We start from the raw sequence: 10,566 nt of genomic DNA on the forward strand, positions 1-10,566 counted from the left end.
AGGCAGGAGGATAGCTTGAGCCTGGGATGCAGTGATGCAGTGAGCCGTGATGATGGCACTGCTCTGTAGGCCAGGCAATAAAGCAAGACCGTCTCACACACACACAAAAGGGAATTACTCAACAGGAGCCCAAGAGCTTTTTATTCCACACTCCACTCCCGATTCCACCTATCCAATTGCTGGAGAAATCTGTTTGAATCTGCTTCAGAAATATCTCTCAGCTTTCCTATCCCATTTCTTCCCTCCTCCCACTGCATTTGCTCAGATCCTTATCATCTCTTTGGCAGACAAAATGTTACCAGGTGAAGAGGGTCTGACCACCTGCCCCTGTCCAGTCAACATGCAGAGATGGGGGTTAGGCCCAGACAAGCTGTATTTTCAGAAGGCCAGAGTAACCTCTCAATTCTGTTCTGCCTCAGTTACAATTCTAATAACTTTTATAATGGAAATACCAGGAAACAAACCTAGAAATGTTTAACTTTGTCTGACAGAAAACAACATTAGTCTGCCATCCTCACAATGCAAAATGTTTAAACAACACAAGGGTAATTTTTCACTCTAACAAAGTATCTAAGAGTCATCAAAGCGAATATTCTATTATCAAAGTAACCTTTACTCTACCAATATCACACCTATTGTCTATGTATGACAACTTCCCCAAAGTCTCCTGAGACAAACATCCTCACAATCATGGTGAAACCCTAACTAAATAATCACAGGGCCGTGTGGGAAAGAACGTGAGCTAAGCCTCCAGGGTCACTGGACTGCTTCAGCTTAGCGTGTCGGTCTCCATCTTGCAGACCAATTTTATGCCTTCATAAGTGGTCTCATTTCTCAGGCTTTTATTCAATTGAATTGAGCATAATTCTGTCTTCATGATTGTCTTCCCCGGCAGACTATAAGATCCTTAAGGTCAGAGACCCCAAAATAATTAATTTCCCTAAAACCCGACATACAGTCTGCCATCTATAGGCATTGAAGTAGCATTTGTGAAAAAAAAAAAAAAACACTCAGTTTCGTAATTTTCCCCCTGCTCTGAGAGTCCACACTAAAAGGCTTTGTAGTAAAAACAATTGAATCTCCTGTGACCCAAATGTGCCAGGAACGCCTTTCTGTTCTGCTATGTGGATGGCTTTGCTAGTACTTGCAGTGGAATCCAGATAAAGTGGGTGTCTCATCTCCCATGATTAAGAGTCATCTGCTGGCTGTGTAGGGGCCAAAAGGTGTAATCCTTTTTCATCACTCATCATGTGCATTGCAGCTGACATTTCTGTAACAAAACTCAGATGAGAGAAAAACAGAACAAATTTATTTCACAAAGTTTTAGGTGACATGGGGGCTTTCAGAAATGAAGACTCAAAGACCCAGGGGAAGTAAAGGATATTTTTATGCTTAGGTTTGTGAAAAAACAGATGGATGTGTAGAGACGAGACTGGACGAGGAGAGTATGATACAGTGGTAATAAACCGAGGGGGGCCCAGCGAGACTGGTGTGCTCAGATTCTTCCTGGTCCTCTGTGTAGCATTTCTTCCTCTGGGCAGGACTCCTGTCGGAGAAGATAGAAGGTCCAAAAAGTGACCTTTCTAGGTTTTCTGGCTTGCTTTGAGGAAGACATTTCTAATATCTATGATCAGCTTTGGGGAAGAAGAATTCTGGTTTCTATGACTCCCTTCAGGGCAGAAAGAGAGACAGGAGACAGGCGGGCAGGAGAAGGTCAGAAAGACTGCGTATAAGGCCTTCAGCTCTCCTTCAGGCCCGAGGACTCTGCACACCATGGGGCCAGTGCTTTCAGCATTGTATGTTGAGGTCCAGCACCAGTAAGTTTCTCCTTAATCCTCTTCAGACTCATGTCTGCAAAGGTCCACCAAGGGATCAGGGTATTTCTTTCCCATCCACACTTATTTTCCCAAGTTCAAACACCATTCCCACCCAAACGGATAAAGGAGTAACCAAACTTTCCCCCAAAATTTAGCTAAGTATTGCAAAATCATTCAGAGGAGAAGGACCAATAGTTACAGCCCCATCTGGGTAACCCGCTCCCTACTACCACATGAGGAAAGGTGGAGGTGGGAGGGCTGGAATTCAGCCCCTCAGGAGATGTCCCAAATGGCCACTACTTTGCTTTCTAATTCTATCTCCCCAAGCCTCTGTGGTCCTCTTCTCAGATCCTGCAGGATCCCTTTCTAACAAACAGCCCCCCTCCCCTGCTTCCCCAGAAATCTGTCCCATTCTGTCCCATTCCCCACAAAAGGAAGTGGTCCCATTTGCTGCTGTCTCTTATAAGTGTGAAGATTAATGGCTTGTGCTCGGTTTAGCTCTACGCCTGTGGCTCAAGCAGCTAAAGCGCCAGCCACAAACACCTGAGCTGTCGGGTTCAAATCCAGCCTGGGCCTGCCAAACAACAATGATGACTGCAACCAAAAAATAGCCAGGTGTTGTGGCTGGCACCTGTAGTCCCAGCTATAGTCCCAGCTACTTGGGAGGCGGAGGCAGGAGGATCACTTGAGCACAGGAGTTGGAGGTTGCTATGAGCTGTGATGTTACGGCACTCTACCCAGGGCAACAGCTTGAGGCTGTCTCAAAAAAAAAAAAAAAAAAGGGAGACAGGTCTCTGTTGTCCAGGCTGGCCTCCAACTCTTTCCTGGGTGCCAGTGATCCTCCTACCTTAGCTTTGGGAGTGGCAGGGACTACAGGCTACAGGTGTGCTCTTCTCATCCTATATTGATTTGTTCTTATCTTAGCCCTATTAATAAAACTCTGGCATTATTCTGGTAAAGGACTTTATGTTTCCTACCTGGACCTACTTATTTACAAAAGTCCTCTCATTAGTTGAGAATGTTTATCTCTTACTATAGAATTTTTTGGTTTTTTTGAGACAGAGTTTCACTTTGTTGCCCTCGGTAGAGTGCCGTGGCATCACAGCTCACAGCAATCTCAAACTCTTGGGCTTAAGTGATTCTCTTGCCTCAGCCTCACAAGTAGCTGGGACTACAGGCACTCTCACAATGCTTGGCTATATTCTGTTGCAGTTGTCATTGTTGTTTAGCAGACCTAGGTTGGGATTGAACCCGCCAGCCTCAGTGCATGTGGCCAGCACCATAACCACTGTGCTATGGGTGCTGAGCCTCCTATAGAATTGTTTGTTTGTTTGCTTCTTTTTTAGAGACAGAGTCTTACTTTGTTCCCCTCGATAGAGTGCCATGGCATCACAGCTCACAGCAACCTCCAGCTCTTGGGCTTAGGCGATTCTCTTGCCTCAGCCTCCCAAGTAGCTGGGACTATAGGCACCCACCACAATGCCTGGCTATTTTTTTGTTGTAGTTTGGCTGGGCCAGGTTTGAACCCACCACCCTTGGTATATGGGGCCAGCACCCTACTCAATGAGCCACGAGCGCCGCCCTCTACTATAGAATTTTTTTTTCTATTTTTTTTTTTTTTTGAGACAGAGCCTCAAGGTGTCACCCCGGGTAGAGTGCTGTGACATAATAGCTCACAGCAACCTCCAACTCTTGGGCTCAAGCAATTCTCCTGCCTCTGCCTCCCAAGTAGCTGGGACTACAGGAGCCTGCCACAACCATGGCTATTTTTGGGTTGCAGCTGTCATTGTTGTTTGGCGGGCCTGGGCTGGATTTGAACCCGCCAGCTCAGGTGTATGTGGCTGGCACCTTAGCTGCTTGAGCCACAGGGGCCCAGCCCACTATAGAATTTTTTGATCCCCACTTCTCTCCCCACGTGGAGTGTGAATGGGAAGGAGCTCATTTATTTGGTCACATTACAAATAGAAACTAGGAAGTTTGCATACAGAACTGGTTATATTTACAGATTCAGGGCCTCCATCTTTGAAGTGTCCTTAAGAAACTGGTATCTTGGCCAGGAGTGGTGGCTCACGCCTGTAATCCCACCACTCTGGGCGGCCACAGTGGGTGGATCACTTGAGCTTGGGAGTTTGAGACCAGCCTGAGCAAAAACAAGACCCCTTCTCTACTAAAGAATAGAAAAAACTGAGGCAAGAGGATTACTTGAGTCCAGGAGCTTGAGGTTGATGCCATGAGCTATGATGCCATGGTACTCTACTCAGGGTGACAGAGTGAGACCCTGTCTCAAAAGGGAAACTGGTATCTTTAGTTTCAAATAGTGAGGTTTTAACTAACGCACGCCTTTTTGCCTAGGAGCTAAAGTCCCATCTCCTCTTCTTCCAGCTCACCAACTGCAACATGTAAAGAAGCAGCCTAAGATTTCTAGCAGATTCTTAGAATTCAGTGTAATTCAACTAACGTCTACTGCGTATCTGTTATGTGCAATATTGGGTGACGTAAATGCAATTTTGTATCATTTAGGGAAAAATTCCCACGGTTTCTACAACCCAGCTTTGAGGAATAACATGCTAGAACAATGGTTTACAGAAAGAGGGTTATTTCTTTTGCCATGTCAACCTAACAGCAAAGGAAAAAAATATTTTTCCAAACTGATTTATCTGAAAGACTCTTAACCCTACTAGGGGTTCTCATGCAATAGGTCATTTGGGTTCAGAAGTTATGGAAAAGCATTCCAAACCCCTTTTGTTCTTGCCTTCCATGGTGACTTCGTTTAACCTTGACAGTGAGAAAGAGACTTCTTCAAGGAAAAACAACTTTGAAAGGAAGAGAAATTGAAACAGCAATTCAATCTTCGCCATCTTTTCAACTAAAAATATGAGCATATAAACAGCACCAGAAAAATGTATCAGGGACATAGCTGGGGACAAAATGTAATTTTTTTTCTTAAACTCCTGCAAATGATGGAAATTATTCATGAGAATCAAAAAGGGAACAATCTCCAGGAGAGAAACGCTGCTATGTTACTAGTGGGTCTTCAGAAATACCCTAACTTTCCACTCATCCCTATTCTAAGAAATCATCTACCTCCACTGGAAAATTCCAGGCATAGGAAAATCTATTTAACTTGCGTTACAATGTAAAACATCATCTTCCATCACTTCTCCAGACAGCCTTTCTCATATGGACACATTATTACCAAATTCTACCCTTATTACTAAATTCTCAGATGCGTTTGCCCATCTACCTTCATTTTATTGTATTTTATTTATTTATTTTGGTAGAAACAAACTTTTATTTAGTGCCTACAATGTACAGGCACTTGTCTACCTTGGAAATACAAAGATGATACAAAGTTTCCCACCCTTGATGAACTCACAGGCAGTTTAGGGTTATTTATGAAAAGGACATTTTAAAATAAAATTTTTCGGCTCAGCGCCTGTGGCTCAAGTGGCTAAGGCGCCAGCCACATACACCTAAGGTGGAGGGTTCGAATCTAGCCTGGGCCCACCAAACAACAATGACAGCTGCAACCAAAAAATAGCCGGGCATTGTGATGGGTGCCTGTGGTCCCAGCTACTTGGGAGGCAGAGGCAGGAGACTCGCTTGAGCCCAGGAGTTGGAGGTTGCTGCGAGCTGTGATGCTATGGCACTCTACCCAGGGGGACAGCTTGAGGCTCTGTCTCAAAAAAAATAAATAAATAAAAATTTTCTCTTAATGTCAGATTCTAAATGAAATTTGCATCAGCACACATATAAGCAAATGCATTAGAAGTCATTTTATTTTATTTTATTGAGACAGAGTTTTATTTTGTCATTGTGGGTAGAGTGCCATGGCGTCATAGCTTACAGTAACCTCAAATTCTTGGGACTCAAGCAGTTCTCCTGCCTCAGCTCCCAGGTAGCTAGGACTATAGGTGCCCACCACAATGCCCAGCTAGTTTTAGAGACAGGGTCTCACTCTAGTTCAGGCTGTATCAAACTCTTGAGCTCAGGCTATCCACCCGCTTTGGCCTCCCAAAGCACTGGGATTACAGGTATGAGTCACCACGACTGGCCTCTTTATTTATTTTTTTGAGATAGAGTCTCACTCTGTTACCCTGCATAGTGTGCCATGGTGTCATAGCTCACGGCAACCTCAGATTGTACTCTTGGGCTGAAGTGATCCTCTTGCCTCAGCCTCCTGAGTAGCTGGGACTATAGGTGCCCACCACAATGCTGGGCTAGTTTTTTATTTTTATTTTAGTAGAAATGGGGTCTTGATCTTGGGTAGGCTGTTATCAAACTCCTGAGCTCAAACAATCCACCTGCCTCAGCCTCCCAGAATGCTAGGATTACAGGCATGAGCCACCATGCCTGGCTTATATATTTATTTTAGAAATAGGATCTGGCTCTGTCCTTGGGGCAAGAGTGCAGTAGCATGATCACTGTAACCTCAAACTCCTTGGCTTGAGGGATCCTTCTACTTTTGCCTTCTGAGTACCTAGGACCACAGGTACATACCACCATGACCAGCTAACTTTTTAATATCTTGTAGAAACAAGATCTTACTATATTGCCCAGGCTGGTCTCAAACTCCTAGCCTCAAGTGATTCTCTCACCTTGGCCTCCCAAAGTGTGTAGATTATAGGCAGGAGCCATTGCACCAAGCTGGAACTAAGTCATACTTGATGATTTTCTTTCCCATTTAGTTTTATTCTAAATAAAATTTGTTCAGTTTCTTTGTTTCTGGTTTTACAGCTCAGGAAATGGTGTCACCTGCTAAAGGCTGATCAAAACATAAATCTACTTGACACCCTTTCCTGCCTCCCCTATAATAAACTCATCCATTTTTCAAATTGGCTCTGACATTAAATCAGAAGCCAAGTCTTCTGCTTTTCTGTGTCTCCACTGCCACATCCAGGTCCAAGCCATCAACAGCTTGCACGAGGACTACTACTCCAGTTTCCTAAAATTTATTCTCCCTGCACTCTTGTTCCTTTTACAATTCATTGTTCACAGAGCTTCCAGGTTGATCTTCCGGAGCTTAAACTTGATCACGTCACTCTCCACTCCCTTGAAATCTCACAAGGTTGTCCATCACACTAAAATAAAATGCAAACTTCATGCTGTGGCCTACAAGGCCCCACGTGATTTGGCTGACTCCTTTGATCTCATAATATACCCCTTATCCCTCATTTACTATTCCCAGCTTCTATAAAACTCTATTTCTCTAACTCAAACACCGTATTTTTTTCTCCTCAGCACCTATGCAATTGCTATTTCCTCTTCGTGGAACTCTCTACTCTGGATTCTTTTCATTATTCTTTCTACCCAACGTTTGGTCTGTGGACTAAGCAACCACAAACATCACTGGGACCTTACTGGAAATGGAGGCTCTTAGACAAGACCCTTTACCCAATCTATGTTTTAACAAGATTCCCAGATGGGATGATTTGTATGCAAGTTATAAGTCTCAACTTGATCGTCATCTCCTTGGAAAGCCTTAGCTGACCCTCAATCTAAACTAGCTTCCCAAATAACTCTCTATTGTACCACTTATTTATTTTTTGATACAGAGTCTCACTATGTCACCCTCATTAGAGTGCTGTAGTGTCACAGCTCACAGCAACCGCCAACTCTTGGGCTTAAGTGATTCTATTCTCTTGCTTCGGCCTCCCAAATAGCTGGGACTACAGGCGCCCACTACAACACCTGGCTTTTTTTTTGTTGCAGTTGTCATTGTTCTTTAGCTGGCCCAGGCTGGGTTTGAACCTGCCAGCCTGGGTATATGTGGCCAGCCATGTAACCACTGTGCTACAGGTGCCAAGCCAGTACCACTTATCTTTTAATGGTAAGTAACTTTAGATGAAAACATTTTGTTAACTAGCATCTTTATTGTTTTCCCCTACTGGGCTGTAAGCTTCATGAAAGCTAAGGCTACATTTATATTGTCCACCACTGTTTCACCACCGTTCTAGACTATCTCATTAATAAATATTTGATGGGAGTTTGAGCCAGCCTGAGCAAGAGCAAGACCCTGTCTCTACTGAAAATAGAAAAACTAACTGAGTGTTGTGGCAAGTGCCTATAGTCTCCACTACTTGGGAGGCTGAGGCAAGAGGATTATTTGAGCCCAAGAATTTGAGGTTACTTTGGGCTATGATAACACCATGGCATTCATGCTAGGGGACAGAGTGAGACTCTGTCTCAAACAACAAAATAAAATAAAATAATTGCTTCTAGAAACCATGTGCAAGCAGCTTTTCTTAAAGGGGCCAAACATTCCTTCTTACCACCCCTCCTCCAAATCATCAAATTACCTTTTAGAGACAGCATCTTATTTGTCACCCAAGCTGGAGTGCAGTGGTGTAACTATAGTTTACTGTAGCCTCCAACTCCTAGGCTCAAATGATCAGTGATCATCCTGCCTCAGCTTCCAGAATAGCTAGGACATAGGCACATACCACCATATTTGGCTAATTTTGTTGCTGTTGTTACTGAGACAAGGTCTTGCTATGTTGCTTAGCATGGTCTTGAACTCTTGGGGTCAATCAATCCTCCTGCCTTGGCCTCTTAAAGTGCTGGGTGCTGGGATTACAGGGATGAGCCACCATGCCTGTAATGCATGGGCTCCAAAGCACTTTTTGAATGTACCGAATAGAGTATTTCCTAGTGTATGGTATCATTTCCCTTATAATACTGAGATTGGCTCATTAACCAAACCTGGGGTGGAGTAGCAGTGCAAAGCTTGAGGGGAGATTGCTTTCTCCTTGCTACAGGCTCAGATCAAGGTTTATCCCAACTAAAACAACAACTTGGCAACCCCTGGGTAGGTGTGTGGCTTTAAAGTTTAACTTGAGGTGAACTGTGCAATGCTGTCTAGGGGCAAGGTCCATAAGCAAAGGCCCTGACACCTTTACCATTTTGTGACTTGCTGGCTCTGAATCATTGAGGCCTTTAGGTTTTGGCTTCCATGGGCAGATATCAGAAAAATAAGTGCTTTCTTCTCCTCTTGATCCAATGGCATAAAATTAGCCAACTAGAACCATTGACAGTTTCTCAAGCACAAAGCTTTGAGGAGGGAAATAGAAGAGGGTGAGGAGGCATTTCAGCTGGAAAGTTGTGTGATGACTGGTAGGAAGGCCAGGATGTGAAGTCAGAAGCTTACTTCTTATCTGCTGTGGGACTTTGGGAAGGTCATTTATCCTGTCGAGGCCTCAGTTTCCTCATCTATAAAGTAGGGTCAATATTTGCTCTACCTGCTTAGTAAGGTTTTTGTTTGTTTGGGGGCGTGGTTTTGTTTCGAGATAGGGTATCTCTCTGTCACCTGGGCTAGAGTACAGTAGCATCATCATAGTTCACTGCAACTTTAAACTTTGAGGCTCTAGTGATCCTCCTGCCAGAGCCTCCCTGGTGACTGGGACTATAGGCACACACCACCCACCAGGCTAATTTTTCTATTTTTTGTAGAGACATGGTCTTGCTCTTGAACTACTGTCCTCAAGCAATCCTCCTGCCCTGCCCTCCTAAAGTGCTAGGATTACAGGTATGAGCCACCGTACCTGGCTGAGGTTATAAAAAGTGAAATGAGGCTTAGTGCCTGTAGCTCATTGAGTAGGGCGCCAGCCACATACACCAAGGCTGGCGGGTTTGAGCCCAGTCTGGGCCTGCTAAACAACAATGACAACTGCAACCAAAAAATGGCTGGGCGCTGTGGTGTGCACCTATAGTCCCAGCTACTTGGGAGGCTGAGGTAAGAGAATCCCTTAAGCCCAAGAGTTTGAGGTTGCTGTAAGCTGTAACACCACGAGACTCTACCAAGGGCAACATAGTGAGACTGTCTCAAAACAAACAAACAAACAAACAAAAAACCAAAGTGAATTGGGATCTTTTTTTTTGGCCAGCACTGTGTTTGAAACCACCACCTCTGGCATATGTGGACAGTGCCCTACCTGTTAGAGCTACAGGCACCGCCCCCGAATTGAGCTCTTTTATGGGAATGACTTTTTAAGGATGAAGCATTCTGGAAAACATTTTCAAGTTATCCTGTTCAGTCGTTTGACAGATATTTATTAAGTACCTACCATTGGCCGGGTTCTAAGTGATGGAGATAAATCCATTAACAAAAATATATCTATCTGCGTAGCTTATATTTTGTTAGCCAAGGATAAAAGTAAAAGTAGAGTTGCAATTTTAAGTAGGATGGTGTGGCAGATTGTTACAATGGTGAGTCCTGATAAATCTTATCTTCTTACATCCTCACCCCTTTTCCCGACTTACCAGTCAGGAGCCAAGGCCACGAGAGGCCTTGAAACTTTCACTTTAGTTCTTTGGAAACATTTGAACTGCTGTGTAAGGAAGCTTAGACTAGATTACAGAAGAATGAGATACTCCCTGAAGAGAGAGGCCCCGCTAACAGCCCCAGTGAGGCCCCAGTCACGCAAATGAAGCATCTTTCCACCTTCTCGTCCCAGTTGGGAGCTGCCAGATGAGTGCAGCCTCCTGGGTGTCCCCAGGGTACCCAGATGGCCCCACAGAATTGTGAAAAATAATAAATTGGTGTTTTTAAGAAGAAGACCGGAGAAAGCCTCTCCAAGAAGGTGATGTTTAAACTATGATTTGAAGAAGGAAGCTCTTATGGACAGAATCTATGTGTTCGCCCCCAAATTCTTATTTTAGTGTCCTAACCCTCAGAGTGGCTGTATTTAGGAATGAGGCCTCTTAGGAAGACTTTAAGGTCAAAAGGGGTCATCAGGATGGGGTTGTAATC

This window comes from Otolemur garnettii, unplaced genomic scaffold (assembly GCF_000181295.1).
Source record: "Otolemur garnettii isolate 467f Iridium unplaced genomic scaffold, OtoGar3 scaffold00010, whole genome shotgun sequence".
In the NCBI taxonomy this organism is placed as follows: domain Eukaryota; kingdom Metazoa; phylum Chordata; class Mammalia; order Primates; family Galagidae; genus Otolemur; species Otolemur garnettii.